This window comes from Rhipicephalus sanguineus, chromosome 2, assembly GCF_013339695.2.
Source record: "Rhipicephalus sanguineus isolate Rsan-2018 chromosome 2, BIME_Rsan_1.4, whole genome shotgun sequence".
NCBI classification, from domain to species: domain Eukaryota; kingdom Metazoa; phylum Arthropoda; class Arachnida; order Ixodida; family Ixodidae; genus Rhipicephalus; species Rhipicephalus sanguineus.
Genome location: NC_051177.1, coordinates 148,426,350 through 148,443,443, shown reverse-complemented (window position 1 = coordinate 148,443,443; position 17,094 = coordinate 148,426,350).

Genomic DNA, 17,094 nt, shown 5'->3' with positions numbered 1-17,094 from the left:
CAAACACTGAACTATTATTGCAGTGTTCAGCGCTGGGTTAAAGTTTCCGCGCCTCGGCCTGACCGAAAATGCGGCGACCTTTTACTATCTCTTTCTTTTTTAATATTTTTTTTTCAGAACACTCCTGAAGCGTGAAGGCTTGTATTGTGGTCACAGGGAGCGTGACAAGACGACGGTGCCATAGTCTCGTTACACAGTGTTACGCAAACACCGTTGACCATTGCGTATGCTGAAAAACCGGGCACGTTAAAATTGTGGAGTTTTCTTGAGTTCCAGTATTCCGCCACACGCAGTGTCTTTGACTGGACGTCGGCACCGACCTTTGTGACGCTTTGTGTAACCGCAATTACAGGCATTTTATTTTTTCTCTGTGTGTTTTACGAGGGTCCCACGAGGTAGTATGTTCACGATTACGCCGCAATGAGAATTAACACCTTTAGTGAAGTAGGACACACTTGCTTACGGCAATTGTATTTGTGTGTTCCCACCCTGGTTGACATCAGCGCTGCGAGGTGGCGCCACCAACCATGCCTTTCACGTATACTTCTCCGGTAACCAACAATCCGCAAACGTTCGTGTTTGCGGATTACAAACGCAAACGCTTGTGGGCCACCTGTAGGTCCCTATACGCTCTTAATGGGGCCATGATTAAATGCTGGCTATATTCCAAGAACCAGGCGAAAAATTTGCGGGTTCCTGGCTATATCTGGCACTTTAAGCGGGACCTGATAAAAGTGTAGGCAACGGAAGGATAGCATCACAGCGCCTGATTTGCACTCAGGTTAAAGAAGCAGGCGGCCTTCTGAAAGAAACTGCTGATGTATACATTTACTAGTATCTTTGTCAGGTTCGTTCTCCCAGACTCGCATAATTTGATAAACAGGAGGAAATGAGGCAGCTTTATTCACCCACGGTCGAAAAATGTCGTCTTTTAAAGCTGCGCGCTATCGCGTCGGTGCGTGTGGCGGTATGCCGAAATGTTCACATTGATGACATACTCCGGCTGTTTTGTGGCTCTGTATTTTGACCTGTATATGCATACAACGAGGACGGTCATTTCCGTTTATGAGAAATGTCGCGCGCGCGATGCGCGCTGCAGTTTATTGCTGAGCAGCAAGGATGGTTCTGCTGTTGTGATTCAATGCGACGTAGTACCTGCACATGCTTTGGCGGTGTTTTACGTGCTTCGTGCCAACTTTCACTTTATGGAGTGACCGCAAATAGGTGAGTCCGTGAGCGTCGCAGCGCGGAGCGTCCCTTTTGCAGCCGCTACGTATGTTTTATGTGTGTGTGGTTTTTTTATTTGCTGGTGGTTCGCTTTATGATTTGGGGGCGATGTGAAGGTCCAGCGGCGCTGTCCTTTCGCGAAAATGAAAATCTGAAATTTTGTGCGAAGAGTAAAAGAGAGCTGGATGTTTTCAGGCGGCGCGATCGATTTTTCGACGTGGGGGAATAACTTCTTCGCGCTCCGATTTAAATGAAAAGACCTCTGTTTTATACTTTATTCTCTTAACGCTTATTTGGACTAGTTCTATTTCTTTTTTTTTTTTGACAGGACAGAGGCGTTGTGTGGAGTTTCTTCAAAATATCATCGCTACGTTACGCCGGTTGACGAAAACAGAAAAATTCCCCGACGACATAGGTGCACTCCGTAATGCGAAATTTCGCCGCAAATGCCTAGGTGTTCTAGAAATCGATACGTATAACTGAATATATACAGGGCAAGGAATTTTGAGAGACACACAGTTCACACAACATCCTAGGTACCAAAGATTTCGATGGGTATTGTTCACAGACCCGGTGGCAAGTATAGATTGGTATTGGTGGCATTTCGGTCGGTGAGTGACCGCCCCAATGGAAGCCGCATCCCGCTACCGTCAAAACGCGTAGCGCATGTAGCGTGTTCAGCAATAATTTTTCGCATAGTCGGAATATTCCTGATGAACACAATGATCCGTGTTCGCTTTCAAAAGTTAGAGCGGGCTTTATTTCAGCATCACGAAATATTTTTCAACAAAGCCTTCCTTCATAGAAATTGCTCTCTTTTTACAATCGATATCCGCTGTGCTCTGCTTTCGCTCGGTTACTCTATAGAAGACGACGCGAAACTCACGAATGGGCGCTTAAATGGTCCCTAAACCACTCCAAGTTCAAAAACATGAGAGCGGTTTCTCGCTTTCACTATTCTTCCTACAGGCGATATCTTCTCCTCGCCACTTATTTCTTCATGAAACAGGTGGACAATGTCAGCATTAAGTGCTGAGCCCATCAGGATATCGCGCTTTTCGTCTACACTCTGTTATTTCCGCTTGCGCAGTCGAAAACGCAAAAAAAAAAAGAAACGAAGTGGAATCAATTGGTGGATCTCACCACCGCTTATTACTGTACTTCATACGCGAAGCAAATTTGTATGTGTATTTCTGAATCAATAATTATTATGCCTAAGGGCAGAGTTTCGAAAAAAAATCAATTGGTGGCTCACGATAGTCATGCCAGACAAGGCAGAACGGGCGCGCAAGTGCATGGCAAAGCAGACAATTCCCAACTGATATCCCTCGTACATGTACCAATCGAGAGCTTATTTCCTCATGACGTCACATGAACAGACTGCTGACGTCACGAATTGTGCCGAAATGGCGGGAAACGCTGGGAGTGAATAACGCGCGCGTTCTTTGTATATTCAGAGTTTCTTCAGAGTTCCTTTAAGAACGTCGCTACAAAACACTGAAATAGAACGACTTGGAATGAAACAAAAACCGTACAGAACTGAAGGAAGGACTCGAAGAAGACCTGCAGCACGGGCGCGCACGAACATGCAATTTCTCTCCGACAGGATCATTGCGTATAGGGCTTATCGGTTCTTTTGCATGCACGCTCATGCATGGAGTACACAGCAAATTAGCGAGCCGAGCTGCAGGTGCGGCTAGCCGCGGTATACCTATCACACGCGCCTCTTGTCGCGCCAACTAATGAGACCTGTCTGCGAAAAGACTGCCCCTATCCTGTACGTCCGAATCCGGAACGCGCAAATGTTGAAACGTCGCTTTAACGTACTCGCGTTCCATGAAACGACCGAGTGTATGCAGATTCGAACAGCTATCTTTACGCGGTCTTCCCACAGCGCGTACATATATAACCGGTTTATTCCTACTGCTGTTTCTCAGTTTTGCCATGCGCCGGGCTTTTTGTTCGATAATGCGACTTCTCCTCTCGTATCCCTCAACGTATAAGCGGACACCTCAGTTAAGCCGAACCAGCCGAGTTCGCAGGGATACAGGTTAAAGCACTGCTTACAGAAAAGGTTAGGTTACGTTACAGCAAAGCTTAAGGTATGCCATTCAAACATTGCGTTCTTTTTTTTTTTCTGTACGGTGTAGCGATCGGCTTTCTTACTTCCCTCGCCTACACTTGTCAGCACACTTACGTCTGCCATGGTTTCAGAAATGAGGGAGAAAAAAATTCTAGTGGGCTTGGCTCGGCTATGCCGGGATATACGTAGCGTGAGCTAAGGTTCAGCTCATTATTCTTCGCTCTCCTGGTTGTCTGGGATTAGCTTTATTATCATGCTTACTACTCCTTCATTGACACACACACGGTATACGCATTATGTGACACGTGTATACTTATTGTTTGCTCAACACCATTTCTCCATTGCCACAAAGACGGCTCGGTGGTCAGTGTAGCAACATGCTGCCGTCTCTATGGCCCCAACGCCCAGGCGCAGCGTAAGACGGCCACTGCGCAACGGAGGCCCAGCTGGGCGTGCGCCGGCGCCAGTATGTCTGCCACGGCTAAGGCGTCACTGCTCTGGATACGCAGGTTGGAGAGGTGCGCGCGGCGGCGGCGGCTCCGGTGCGCCAGCGTCACGCCCGTGTGACGTCACTTCTCCTCGCGCATGCGCAGCACGGATCTTGTACGCTCACGCGAAACCGCTCCGGCTCGGCCAGTGTAGCTAACTCTACAAAACAAGAAAGAACGCGTGAATGTTGCTGAAAGAGGGATATGGCTCCGCCGACGGCTGCTCTAACGCGAACGTTCTTATTTCATGTCATTTGCGTAACGAGGGGCCGGAGGAGGTTCAACCATTGTGTATTGCATGTGTATTGTATATATACATACACAATACACATGCGAACACACACACGAACATACAAAAGTCCGTCGTTCCCGAAAAAAATTCTGGCTATGCCCCTCTTTGTATCGTGCTTTTGGCACATAAAACCCCATAAATTATTGCTCTTTCTTTCCTTCTTTCTTTCTTTCTTTCTGTCTTTGTTTCTTTCTTTCTGTCTTTCTTTCTTTCTCCAAAAATGTTCAAAAGTGCTCCTGTAGTGAAATCACGGTATGCGACTATACACTCAGTGTGGCTGAGCGTGCCTGAACGGCCGTTAAGCTTCCGCACGAAGCAGCAGAGAAAAGAAGCGCAGAATAAAAAAAAAACTAATAATAAAGCCCAGAAATGGGGTGAAACGCGTAACGCTCGGAAGCCTTCGTTCGTCGGGAGAGTTTTTGCCGAAACGACTTCTCACTTCAATCGTCGCTGCGCTAAGCGCGAGCGCGGTTGAAAGCAAGATGAGGACCGCAGAGAGCACTCTCACTCAAGAGAGCTGTTTGTGTAACGTTCCCTCCCCCCCTCCCCTCCTCCCTAAAGGAGTGAACGCGCCAAGTAACACCTGTAAACGGGGAGTGGTGTACGTGCTCCCCGTCACTGTATGGTCACGTCGTCGTCGCTGTCTTGGAGGGCGCGTGAGGACGCAAGAGCGCTAGCAGCGCCAGGGAATCGCTGCTATGTGAATGTTTTGAAAAAATTCCGGCGAAGTGGAGACCTTCAAACATCTACACCTGCGTCGCAATGTTCTTGAAGCACCGCCGGAGGAACTGTTGAGATGCTATAGATACTGCACGCACGTGCTGCCGGCCGACAGCGCTGTGGTGATCATGTGTGCTATTCTGGACGCTGTTAAATTCCGCCATGTTGTCGAATTCCGATTCCGCCATTGGTCAACTCTGATTGGCCGAGAGGGCTGCTACGACCTCTGTGATTGGCTTGGTATACCGCCATTACGAAATTTGACAATATGCAATTTGACAGTGTCCAGAACAGCATCCCATTAGCATGCACTGCAAACGCAAACTAGCCTAATTGGGCGTTTTAAGGGCTACAATCCTCCTAATACTACCTTCATCTGGACAGTACTACCTTAGGGTGTAATGAGGTGGGTGTAATAAAGTTCTGCGTCCTCAATTTTACTTCGTTAAGAAATTATGTGGAAGAAAGGAGGTAAATTCACTATCTGACGCCATTCGTCGAATGGAGTTCAAGAACCAAAAACTCCCATCTCATTTCCTCTGGCATGTTTTCTCTTTTTTTTTTCTTTTTTCGAAGCTTTCCATAATGCCTTCAGTGCTGGCGGGCATGCATGCAGCTGTGCGGGGGAAAGAAGTAAAAGAAAGAGGCGGCATGCTTCAGCGCACTAAAAATCCCTTCCACAGATAGCCCAGAGAAAGAGATATACGAGACCCTCCGAACGGCTGGAGAGGAAACGAGGAAGCCCTTTGGCCTTGGCGGGCCCGCCCCCGCCAGGTCAAAAGCAAGCCAGACGAGGCGCTATTGAAGTGAAATGGGACAAAGCTTCGCGCCGCATGCGCGCGCGAAGAAAAAAAAAACAGAAAAAAAGAAAGAAACGTGAGGAGGGAGTCGTTCCCGCGGCGGCGCGATCGTCGTACCAGCGCCTCGTCGTAGCAAGGCCGGCTAGGCCTTGTGAACGCCACTTCTCAAGTGATCAGCTGTGTCGGTCGTGTGTGCGCGTTTTGTGCCTGCAGCCTCACTGTGTTCTCGCCGCTGGATGTGATATGCGTGGTTTGACGACAGTGCGACATGCTGCGCTGCGAGTGCGATAATCGCGACGGCCTGTCGACTCAAGCGAGCGTGCCGCTGTGCATTACCAAGCAGATGATGGGCACCCTGCGTGCTCGGCACAGTCAGGAACAAAATGGTAAGTAATACTGATGTTCCCTCTCTTTGCGAGCCCTTATCATCGCTTATGTACCTGTAGATGACCTTCTGCACATTGCGTCGATTGAAAAGTGCAATGAAAAGCAAAAAAAAAAAAAAAGAAAGAAAGGAAAGAAAATCGGCATGTCAAGCTTGCGAAATGCCCGCCAGCGCACCATGAGCGTGGCATGTGACCCATGCCGTACATTACACGCATGTCATTCATTGTTTCCATGTTACCAGCCGTCATTTATGTACGTCATACAGTCACGTCACGCTATACCAATCTTGGTATGATATCAAGTTAGAGAACCGGACGTGAGTGCACCAGGCTCCATGCCGTAAATGACATACATGTCGTTATTTTCATGTTACTATATGTCATTTATGTTCGTCGCACAATCACGTCACGCTATATCAATTTAGGTGTATGTCAAGCTAGCGAACCGGCCGCGAGCGCACCATGAGCGTGGCGTGTGTACATGACATGCATGTCATTATTTTCATGTTGCCAGCTGTCATTTATGTTGGACGTACAGTCACACTGCACAATACCAATTTTGGTGTATATGAAGCAGGCGAAACGGCCACTAGCACCCCCGACTCCATGTTGTCAAAATAACGCCATACATGACAAGCGTGTCATGATTTGCATGTTAGAAACTGTCGTTTATGTGCGTCATACACTCTTGTGACGCCATACCTGTTTGGTAAATATCAAGTTAACGAAACAGTCGCAAGAGAACCAAGAGAGTGACGTGTAAATCATGTCGTTAATGAAATGCATATCATGATTTTCAGGTTAAGACCCATCATTCATGTTCTTCATGCAGTCGTGTCATGCCACACGAATTTTGGCATACATCCCATTAACGAAACACCCACACGAGCTATGAGTCGTAGGCGGCTAGATAGATACGTAGATAGATCCGTTCAAAGTTGTAGAAGTGTTTAACAAATGCTTCGCATTTAAGTCGTTAAACTCAGATAGCAATGATGTGTGATGCACGTTTTGGAACTTCTGTGAATATCACTCATGCTTCATACGACCAGTCAATCGACCCAGGAGTGCGCCCTGATAAAGTTGTTTGCACGATATAATTTTCTTGCCTGCAATAAAGCATGAATGAGGCATGATGCTTTCAGGGAATATACATTACAGCAAAAGGCCACGGTTATCACATTGTCACATGATGGAATGTGCATAAAGGACAACTTTGTTTTCGATTTATTCTTTTCTCCAACTTCATTTGTTTGTTTTAATCCTTCGTCATCGTGTCAATTTGCGCACATTGACATGTGACAAGACCGTGCGCTCTCATTTTGCAGCATCTACCTTGGATGCAGTCAACTAGCCTGGACATCTTTCTCCCGCCATGCAACTGTGGAACCCACCGAAGCACAGATTGTCAGGAAGTGAAAAGACTTTTCGGCAACAATGTTGCATTGCGCACTCTGCCCGTCTCCTGAAATAGCATATTAAGGTACATAAGCACTGTACCTTCATACATATACATCAAGGAACAGTGAAATAGCATATCAAGGTACATTAACATCATTAGCTTGGATTCATTTAACTAGAACGAATAAATCATGTTAAAGCTATACAATGACGGCCATATCATGTGACAGACATCTGCTAAGTGCAGTGTGTATTGTGAAGCACATGTGTTTTATGGTATTGAATGAATGGATAAATGTTTATTCCAGCAAAATACAGGAAATGGGCCTCAAGTGAAAAGCGACAATGGTAGCTTGAGAAGTGTACAAGGCCCAGTAGAGCAAAAAGAGAGACAGAGCAGCGGAAACGTGTGCACGTTCAAAGGCAAAACATATACGCATACAAAAAGAAACAGGAAAGACAAAGCAGAAGAAACGTGCACATTCAAAGGCAAAACACCTACGCCATCTGCAAAGTGACAAAATCAAAAAGGGTGAACATTTACGCTAGTGAAAACAATGAAAATCAGAAAACAGTGAAAACAGAAAAGAAGGAACAGCCATTCAACTGGCATGGAAGGAATGCAACTTCATTGGTCACGTATCAACAGTGGAATTTACATGTGCATATTCTTAGCCATTAGGAGATGTGCAAGGCTAATTTAATCGCATTCATATAAGTCAGCTGTTGAGTCTGTTGAACCAGATTGTTGAATCATCTTGTTTATTCCCTCTCGTTAATTTGCTGTTTTGCATTATGTTGCCATAGTTTTCAAGGTCAATACATAGTATCATGACTGTTGACACAATTTGACAAGGTGAAAGCGCTGTTATTGTGCCCAGGCCTTAGTTTATCCTCACTAGAAGTGCGCTGTTTATTTTTGCCATGGTTCAGTGCCAAGTTGCCCAATCTTCACTCCCAAGCAGAGTAGGTGCGGTTAATCAAGACCTTGCTAATATTCACAACCCTTTTAAAGTGTACTTATAATGATAACTTTACTGACATCAAAAACTACCCACATAATGGTAAACATGGCGAGAGTACACTTCTGGTGGTGTTTCGCATTTTTTTTACATCCGTTTGTTTTTCGCCCTGTGCACACGAAGTGAAATGCTCACAAGGAAATACTTAGCAGCATCTCAATGTTGTATTTATTTCGTGTTTTGACAAAATGTCTGCGATAAGGATAGTCAAGTGCGAATCTTTGGTAAGACATTCATTTTTATGTGTACAGAAATCTTAGTGGACTTCTTTTTTTGTAATTTTCAGGAATACACTTCTGGCAAAGCAGCAAGTGTTGCTTGCCCACCAGTCTGTGTTCAAGACAAGTGTATTGTGGGCATGAGTGTCGGCAGGATTTTGTCTTGGGGGTGCAAGGCAGCGTAACGTGTCGGCCTAGTGAGCAGGAGAGCATTGGTGTAGCTTGCGTGGGGTCAAGTGCTGGTGTGTCTTGATGGCGGCAGGTGCCCTTTGTGCAAACCCCTGCCGACACCCATGATTGTGGGAACACCCTGATGTGCCTCACTTTACACTATGTCGAACAGCTCGTACATCTTACCACATTTAGGCCAACACTGGTATTGATGCAAAGTGTTATGCGCAATGCTGCGTGAAACGTTTCTGATATCTTGTGCATTTGAAAATTTCGCAATGTTTAAAAAGACGCTGAGTGGACCCAGTGTTATTCAGCAAACATAAGTCTTAACAGGGGCAGTTGGGTGAGTTGGTGTATATTCATAGTTAAAGAGGGTGCAAAAAAAATAACAGCACAGAGAAATCAAGGGGACAGGATGACGCGCTACTAGCAACTGAAGTTTAATCGAAACCACAGAAAGATGTAAACACACAGTACGAAAAAATTACAAGACTAAACAATCACACATCCACAGAGGAATGAAGGGGGCAGACAGGACAATGCGCTACTAGTAACTGAAGTGTAATCAAAACCACAGAAAGATATAAACACACATGACTAAAAAAGCCAAGCACATGTTCAACTTCAGTTGTTAGTAGTGTGTCGTTCCGTCCCCTTTGTTGCTATGTGTTCTGACTTCGTTTTCACGTTTTCCTTACCTATGAACTGAACTCCTGACTGTTTGACAGTCTCTATATATGTGAGGTCAATATTTATTCATCCTCATGGCATATCAAGTCCTAGGATCCAATGTGCAAAGCGAGCAGTCACTATTTACAGGAATTTTTTTATTTAGTGCCTGTGATTGCCTAATTGCAAGTTGACGTCGCAGCCATGGTGCTTGGATTATTTTCAATGTGGTAATTATGCGTAAGCCATCAAGTGAGGAATTAAGGATGAACTTTTGAGTTACAGGTGTTACAGATGGCACTAGCTGGCATAAAAACATTGAAGCATGGCTGTACTTGTTATGCATATTAGAAGTATTGGTACATTGCAGTCATGTGATTATGCCGACAAGTTCCCAAGCACACTTCCAGAAATTTACGATGGCTTCCAGGTATCTGTGAGTAAATATGTACAGCAACATATAAAGGCAACCTTGTAATTTTGTGGGCATTGCTGAATGCTTTTATGCACCTTGGTATGTGGACCTACAGTCAACACCACAGGTCTATTTTGGGCTTTTTTGTAGGAAACTCAACTCCAAAATCATGTGCGACATGTTTTGATGTCATAGGGCAAACTAATGCAAAAAAAAAACGGTACAACTGCCTGTCTACACGGTTTCATATTTCCCAAAAGTGATGCTAGCCTTATTGTACTAATTTAATTAGTTGCCTTCGTGTGTAGGCTGACACCAAGTTGCTTGGGTAGCTTATTTTTTTGGATTGTACTTACATACTGGCACGGTGAAGTGCACACGTTAGTGCGCATCATGATGAGATTTTACACCCTACTTTCGTATTGCTTTACTGCTGTGAATTATGTATAGTGCTTAGGCTGTACTGTATATGTTGTTCCACGTATTCAGTTTTGGGAGTAGGTTCTGTGCATGACGATGGAAATATATACCTATATCCTTACATTGACACGAGAACTGCTGCTGTTTTGATTCCAATAAAATGTTGCAACAACTGGTTCTTGTATCAATTGAAGTATGACTACTTGCCTTGCATGCAAATTGAAGAAATGAATTTGTGCTTGCAAAACAAATTGCTGAAACACTGCCTGCTCAATGTAACTGCTTGTGTTTTATTACCAAACACATTGAACAGATGATTCACAGATTAGGACACATTGTAGAAGATAGGCAACAGAAAGTTAGACAGAAAGTCATCACTGTGTTCTAACGTAGATTGGGTGATCTTTTATCAATAGTAGCATAATTGAAGGTTGCTGTTGTATATATAAAGTTTAACGCAGTGTGCAGGTGGACGAGGGAGTGCACATATGATAGTTTTTCCAGTTTTCTGCATATTTGCTACAGTCCTCGTGTTTCTGTGTTACGATTGTGAAATTCTGAATTGCAAACAAGCCAACCTCTCTGCTGCTGCGGTGAAGTAATTCAACAGAACCATATTTTCTCAAGAACAGCTGTTCCATTGAGGAAGAGGGTAATGCTTTCTTTTAATGAGTACTGCATCATCTGTCTGAGGGGAGGGCCAAGTACACATGGACGTTCACAAGCAGGGGCGTAGCCAAGGGGGGCGGGGGGGTTGGGAGGGTTCAAACCCCCCCCCCCGAAATTTTTCTGTTTTGCTTGCTTATATAGGCACACACACATACAAACGCCCGCATGAACATACATAAAGTATGGTTGAACCCCCCCCCCCCCCCCCCGAAAAAAATTTCTGGCTACGCCCCTGTTCACAAGAGAGAAGTGCAAGTACATTTTTTTGTGTTATGGGAGACCTGTCACTGGTAAACTGGGGAGGTTGTCCTTGACCTTGGGGCACGCGTTAGGCATTCGCTTTAACGCGGTGGCGTGATGCTTACCAATAAAAGCTAATTAGTAAGAAATGTAGGTAGTATCCGAGTATGAAAGCAAATAAATACTGAATATGCGTTATAGAGAAGCACTGAATGCCGTGCTAAAGCGTGCATTGCGAATAAGCGCTAATTGCGGAAATGATAAGCGTTCAGCTGCTCAGAAGGCGCTGCTGCCCCTATAGCTGCGTGCAGCTCGCGGCTGTACGCGCGCATTCAACCTGCATTCAACGCACTTTGTGTAGGCGCGTTACAATGTCCTTGTAACTCTCGAATTTTCTGCGTGTGTAATTTTCATATGCGAACGCAGGCGGTCCACACTAAAGGGTGCATTGCGAATAAGCGCTAATTGCGGAAACAGATTTTTGTTCAGCTGCTCAGAGAGCTCAGAGCGCGCTGCTGCCCCTGCGTGCAGCTCGCGGCAGTACGCGCGCATTAAATGCACTTAATGTAGGCGCGTTACAATGTTCTTCTAAGTCGGGCATCTGCGTGTGTAACTTTCATATGAGAACGCAGGCGGTCTTCGAACCGCTCATAACAGCTGCCGCATCTGGACGCGCGCAGTTCGCGGCTGCAGAAATAACGAAAATTGCTCCACAGCATACGCTCATGGAATGCACATACGTTCGCTCATCTGAAGATACCTTTGTCACGCTGGTATTCACGAATTTAGCGCGAGGGAAGAGGGCACACGTTTATAATTTTTCTAGCGGCACGACACGGTGAACCGGAGAATTCGGAGCCGAGGGTGTATACGTCGATCGGCTCGGCTTGCATGACGCCCCACAAATTATGTATTGACCTTCCGCAAGAGCAAACACACGCCGATGGCACAAGAACAGAAGTTCGAAGTTGTGCCGACGGGTTACCAGCCGCTTTGTACATACATTGGTACATATATAAGCCCACGAAAAAAGCAAGCTTTCTAGTGGTGGCGCTGTGGTGTAATGGTTATAGTGCTTGCTTTGAGTGCGTGTGGTCGCGAGTTCGATTCCTGTGTCGTGCGTACTTGTATGCAAATGTCATGTTTGTGCATGAATACTTTGGTGTCCGTTTTCTATTATGTCCTAGTGATGAATAGTAGCGGAAATTGGCCGGTAAACGTAATATAGTGCCTGAAATATACTTTTTTTTTTCATTTCGCGACCGCTCTAGGGCCTCGTATAAAAGGAGGTTTTAACAGCTCTCAAAAGAAGGAGAAAAACTCTCAATGCGCTCTGTTCAAGCCCCCAAAATGGCTTACATAAAAACACCAACTTTACCTCCAAAAGGAGGCTTTAAAAGCTCTCAAAAGAACCAGAAAAACTTCCAATGCGCTCCGTTCAAGCCCTCAAAATGAGTTCAATAAAAACACAAATTTACCTCCTTAGTTCCGTCTAATCACTGCCTTAAAGGATGTAAATAAAACCTCCTTTTGAACCTCTTTTCGAAGGGGGTTTTGCGTAGTACCTTTCGGATGCACGTTATGCGTCGAGCCCGAAACTCCCTAAAAGGCTCAAACCCGTTTGCAGTGTGGCCACGTAGCCGCAGCAATGGGAACCATTGTGTGGGTACGCGGTTTTACGGCTTTTGCTGACCGTGGCATTGCTGCCGACTTTTGCTCACGTAAACTTGGTGTGTAAACACACCAAGTTTAACGCACACATCCACGCCGAATGCAACATAGTTTACACGTTGTATTCTCTGGCAATCTACAGCACAGCCTCTTAACAGAGGCTGCCGGTGCGGTATAGCGAAATTAATAGAAAGCTCTTGCCTTCCTGTCTTTGAGCTCCAAGTCCTTGAGGAGGCATTGGTGTTATTTCCTTATTCTCGCATTTCAACATCATGAACCGTTCGACTTCGTTCTACATATGAACTATCTCGACTCGAGACAGCAGTACTTTGTCGACTCTGTCTCACGGTCGATTTTACGAAATATTTTGCCGTCCGCACCGATATTGAAGATAGCGCCGTTTGTGATCACTGCGACAACGGGTAAGCAGCCATTAAGCGTGTTCTTCGTCGCTGTCGTCGGTCTGCAGCGCGCAGGCCGTCGCTAGCGACCTGCCTTGACGGCACGCCACTTTCGGAACAGACAACCCTAGAATGCCGACATAAATATTAGACGCACCTGAAGTCGGTCGGGGCTTCATCGAAATTTCGTGTTTCGTATTAGAAATATTGCTGATCCCGACATCCTTTTTGCCCGCCTGCTTTTTTTTCTCTCCACTCTACTTGCCAACTTTCTTTCCCCTGCCCTTTCCCCCCCGCCCCCAGTTCAGGGTAGCAAACCAGAATTTTTCATTCCGGCTAACCTACCTGCCTTTCCCTCCCCCATTTGTATCTCTCCCTCCCTCAATAGTGACGACTACCGGTCAATACCAAAAGGGACAGACCAACAAAATACTTCGGCATTTCATTTCCTGAATTCGGGTCTTGCAGTAGAGTTACCCGCCGCGGTGGTCTAGTGGTTACGGTGCTTGACTGCTGACCCGAAGGTCGCGGGATCGAATCCCGGCCGTGGCGGTCGCATATCGATCGAGGCAGAATGCTAGAAGCCAGCGTGCTTAGATTTAGGTGCACGTTAAGGAAACCCCAAGCGGTCGAAATTTCCGGAGCCCGTTTTTCGCAATAATGTCGTTATTTTGGGACGCAAGACCCTAACAATTATTATACTGTACTTACTCGAATCTACGGCGGCACCGATGCTAAGCCGATCCCCGAAATTCGCAAAGCCAGAAAAAAAACCTAATCATTGTACTCGAATCTAAGCCTCCCCTCCCCCCCCCCCCCCCCCCCCCCCCCCCCACTTTCGCACATCGTTTTTTTTTTTCGAAAAAGAAAAAAACATTGGCTTAGATTCGAATAAATACGGTATTATTGCAGTACGCCTTCTTTTTCTCCCCTCGGCTTACAGTTTTACCCCCTAGAAATGGGGCGCTCTAGATCGAGCTTCGGCGTCCATGATATCCTTCAGCAAGCTTTTATGCGTCGTTCTCGCTCACTATCGCTGCCTCCCATTTTGATCACTGTGTCACATTGTGCACAACATCCCGCCTCAGGTGCCTCGCTTCCTTCGCGGAAGCGGACCAAGGTCAACGCCTGCCTGTGTGCGTGCGCACTGTTTGTTTTCCCGGACATCGGGGCTCTCTCGACTGAAGCCTCCGCCGCTTTGATGCACGCATGCGTGCGCGTTCGATCTACGAAGGAACGGGCGTCACGTTCGTGTAGTGCATAGCCGATATACATACCCGGCGGTTCCCATTAACGCGGCTATGCGCGCGCGCGTACAATACAATCGCCGGCCGGCAGCGTGCGGGCGCAGCTATGCGGTGCGAGCACGCCGTTATACGATACATCGACGAAGGGCGTCGGCGTTGCGTGTGCAGACAGCGAGCGCGCGCAGCCGATTCGGCTTATATACAGTCGTCGATGCGCATCAAAACAGATTGGCCGACCTCGAGTGCGAATTGCGACAGCTATATATGCTGTGCATGCAATCAGTTGGATCGATGCTCGAGCCGTGCATCACGAGCTGTTTTTTTTTCTGTCTATTTATCTTTATGTGCGGCGGTGCAACAGTGCTTGTTGACCTTCCCAAGGCATCACCTGTTGTTGTAAGCGCACACTATTCTTCGCGTGCGAGCTGATATGTGTTCCACCTTTGTTCGCTGTGCCGCATCGGGACAGGGACGCCCAAGAAAAACACTGTGTCAATTTCAACCGATGAAGCGTTCTTTCAAAACAATTTTGCTTTATTTTGCTGATTTCAATGTGACCGGACGATTATCAGAGGTGAAGCTATAGAGGGCGAGACTCAGAGGAGCGTCACAGTTAACTACCAAATATTTCATTATTAGCGATGCAAAATGACGAAGGCTTCTGAGCATGCGCAGTAGTGGGAAGGCGTGACGTGCACCCTCGTCGTCACGAAAGTTGTTTATCGAAATTTTCGAGCCGTACAGCGTGATCAATTAAGCCCAAGAATAAGTTCTTTTGGAGAAAACAATATTTTAATATTAATTGTGTAACTGATATATTTATGTCATCTAGAGGCACTGGTATTACATGTACTCCTACGTTGGAGATCCTAGCTACCAAGAAATAAACCGATTGAAAATTTCTTGACGCGAAGTAGCAAGTAGAAAACCAGTACAGCAATGACAATTACGGCGGAGTCGACTTCAGCAGCTCACGAACAGCGCTCGCGCCTAATATACCCTCTCTACAATACAAATAAAAAAAAAGCCGGCAGATCCCACGCATTGTGGGAATCGATGTAATGCGAAGCAGCCAGCAAAGAGCTGCATACATCGTCTTGTATGTCATTGAGGAAAATGCGTGTCATGGTTTTCATGTTAACTCCTATTATTTATGTTCGTCACACAGTAACGTCGCGCAATACCAACTTGGGGGTCGATCAACCTAGAGAAACGGCCGCCAGCGCACCATGAGCGTGGCACGTAAGTCATGCTGTACATGACATGTGTGTCATGACTTTCATGTTAACTCGCGTTATGTTCGTCACACAGTCACATCGCGCAAGACCAATTCCGGGGTAGGTCTAGCTAGCGAAACGGCCACCAGCGCGCCATGAGCGTGGCACGTAAGTCATGCTGTACATGACATGCGTGTCATGATTTTCATGATAACTCGTGTTATTTATGTTCGTCACACGATCACGTCGGAAGAGACCAATATTGGTGTATATCAATCTAGCGAAACGGCCGCCAGCGCCCCATGAGCGTGGCACGTAAGTCATGCTGTACATGACATGCGTGTCATGATTTTCATGATAACTCGTGTTATTTATGTTCGTCACACGGTCACGTCGCAAGATACCAATTTCGGTGCATATCAATCTAGCGAAACGGCCGCCAGCGCCCCATGAGCATGGCACGTAAGTCATGCTGTACATGACATGCGTGTCATGATTTTCATGATAACTCGTGTTATTTATGTTCGTCACACGGTCACGTCGCAAGATACCAATTTTGGTGTATATAAAGCTAGCGAAACGGCCGCCAGCGCACCATCAGCGTGGCACGTAAGTCATGCTGTACATGACATGTGTGTCATGACTTTCATGTTAACTCGTGTTATTTATGTTCGTCACGCAGTCACGTCGCGCAAGACCAATTCCGGGGTAGATCTAGCTAGCGAAACGGCCACCAGCGCGCCATGAGCGTGGCACGTAAGTCATGCTGTACATGACATGCATGTCATGATTTTCATGATAACTCGTGTTATTTATGTTCGTCACACAATCACGTCGGAAGAGACCAATATTGGTGTATATCAATCTAGCGAAACGGCCGCCAGCGCCCCATGAGCGTGGCACGTAAGTCATGCTGTACATGACATGCGTGTCATGATTTTCATGATAACTCGTGTTATTTATGTTCGTCACACGGTCACGTCGCAAGATACCAATTTCGGTGCATATCAATCTAGCGAAACGGCCGCCAGCGCCCCATGAGCATGGCACGTAAGTCATGCTGTACATGACATGCGTGTCATGATTTTCATGATAACTCGTGTTATTTATGTTCGACACACGGTCACGTCGCAAGATACCAATTTTGGTGTATATAAAGCTAGCGAAACGGCCGCCAGCGCACCATGAGCGTGGCACGTAAGTCATGCTGTACATGACATGCGTGTCATGATTTTCATGTTAACTCGTGTTATTTATGTCAGTCACACAGTCACGTCACAAGATGCCAATTTTGGTGTATATCAAGCTAGCGAAACGGCCGCCAGCGCACCATG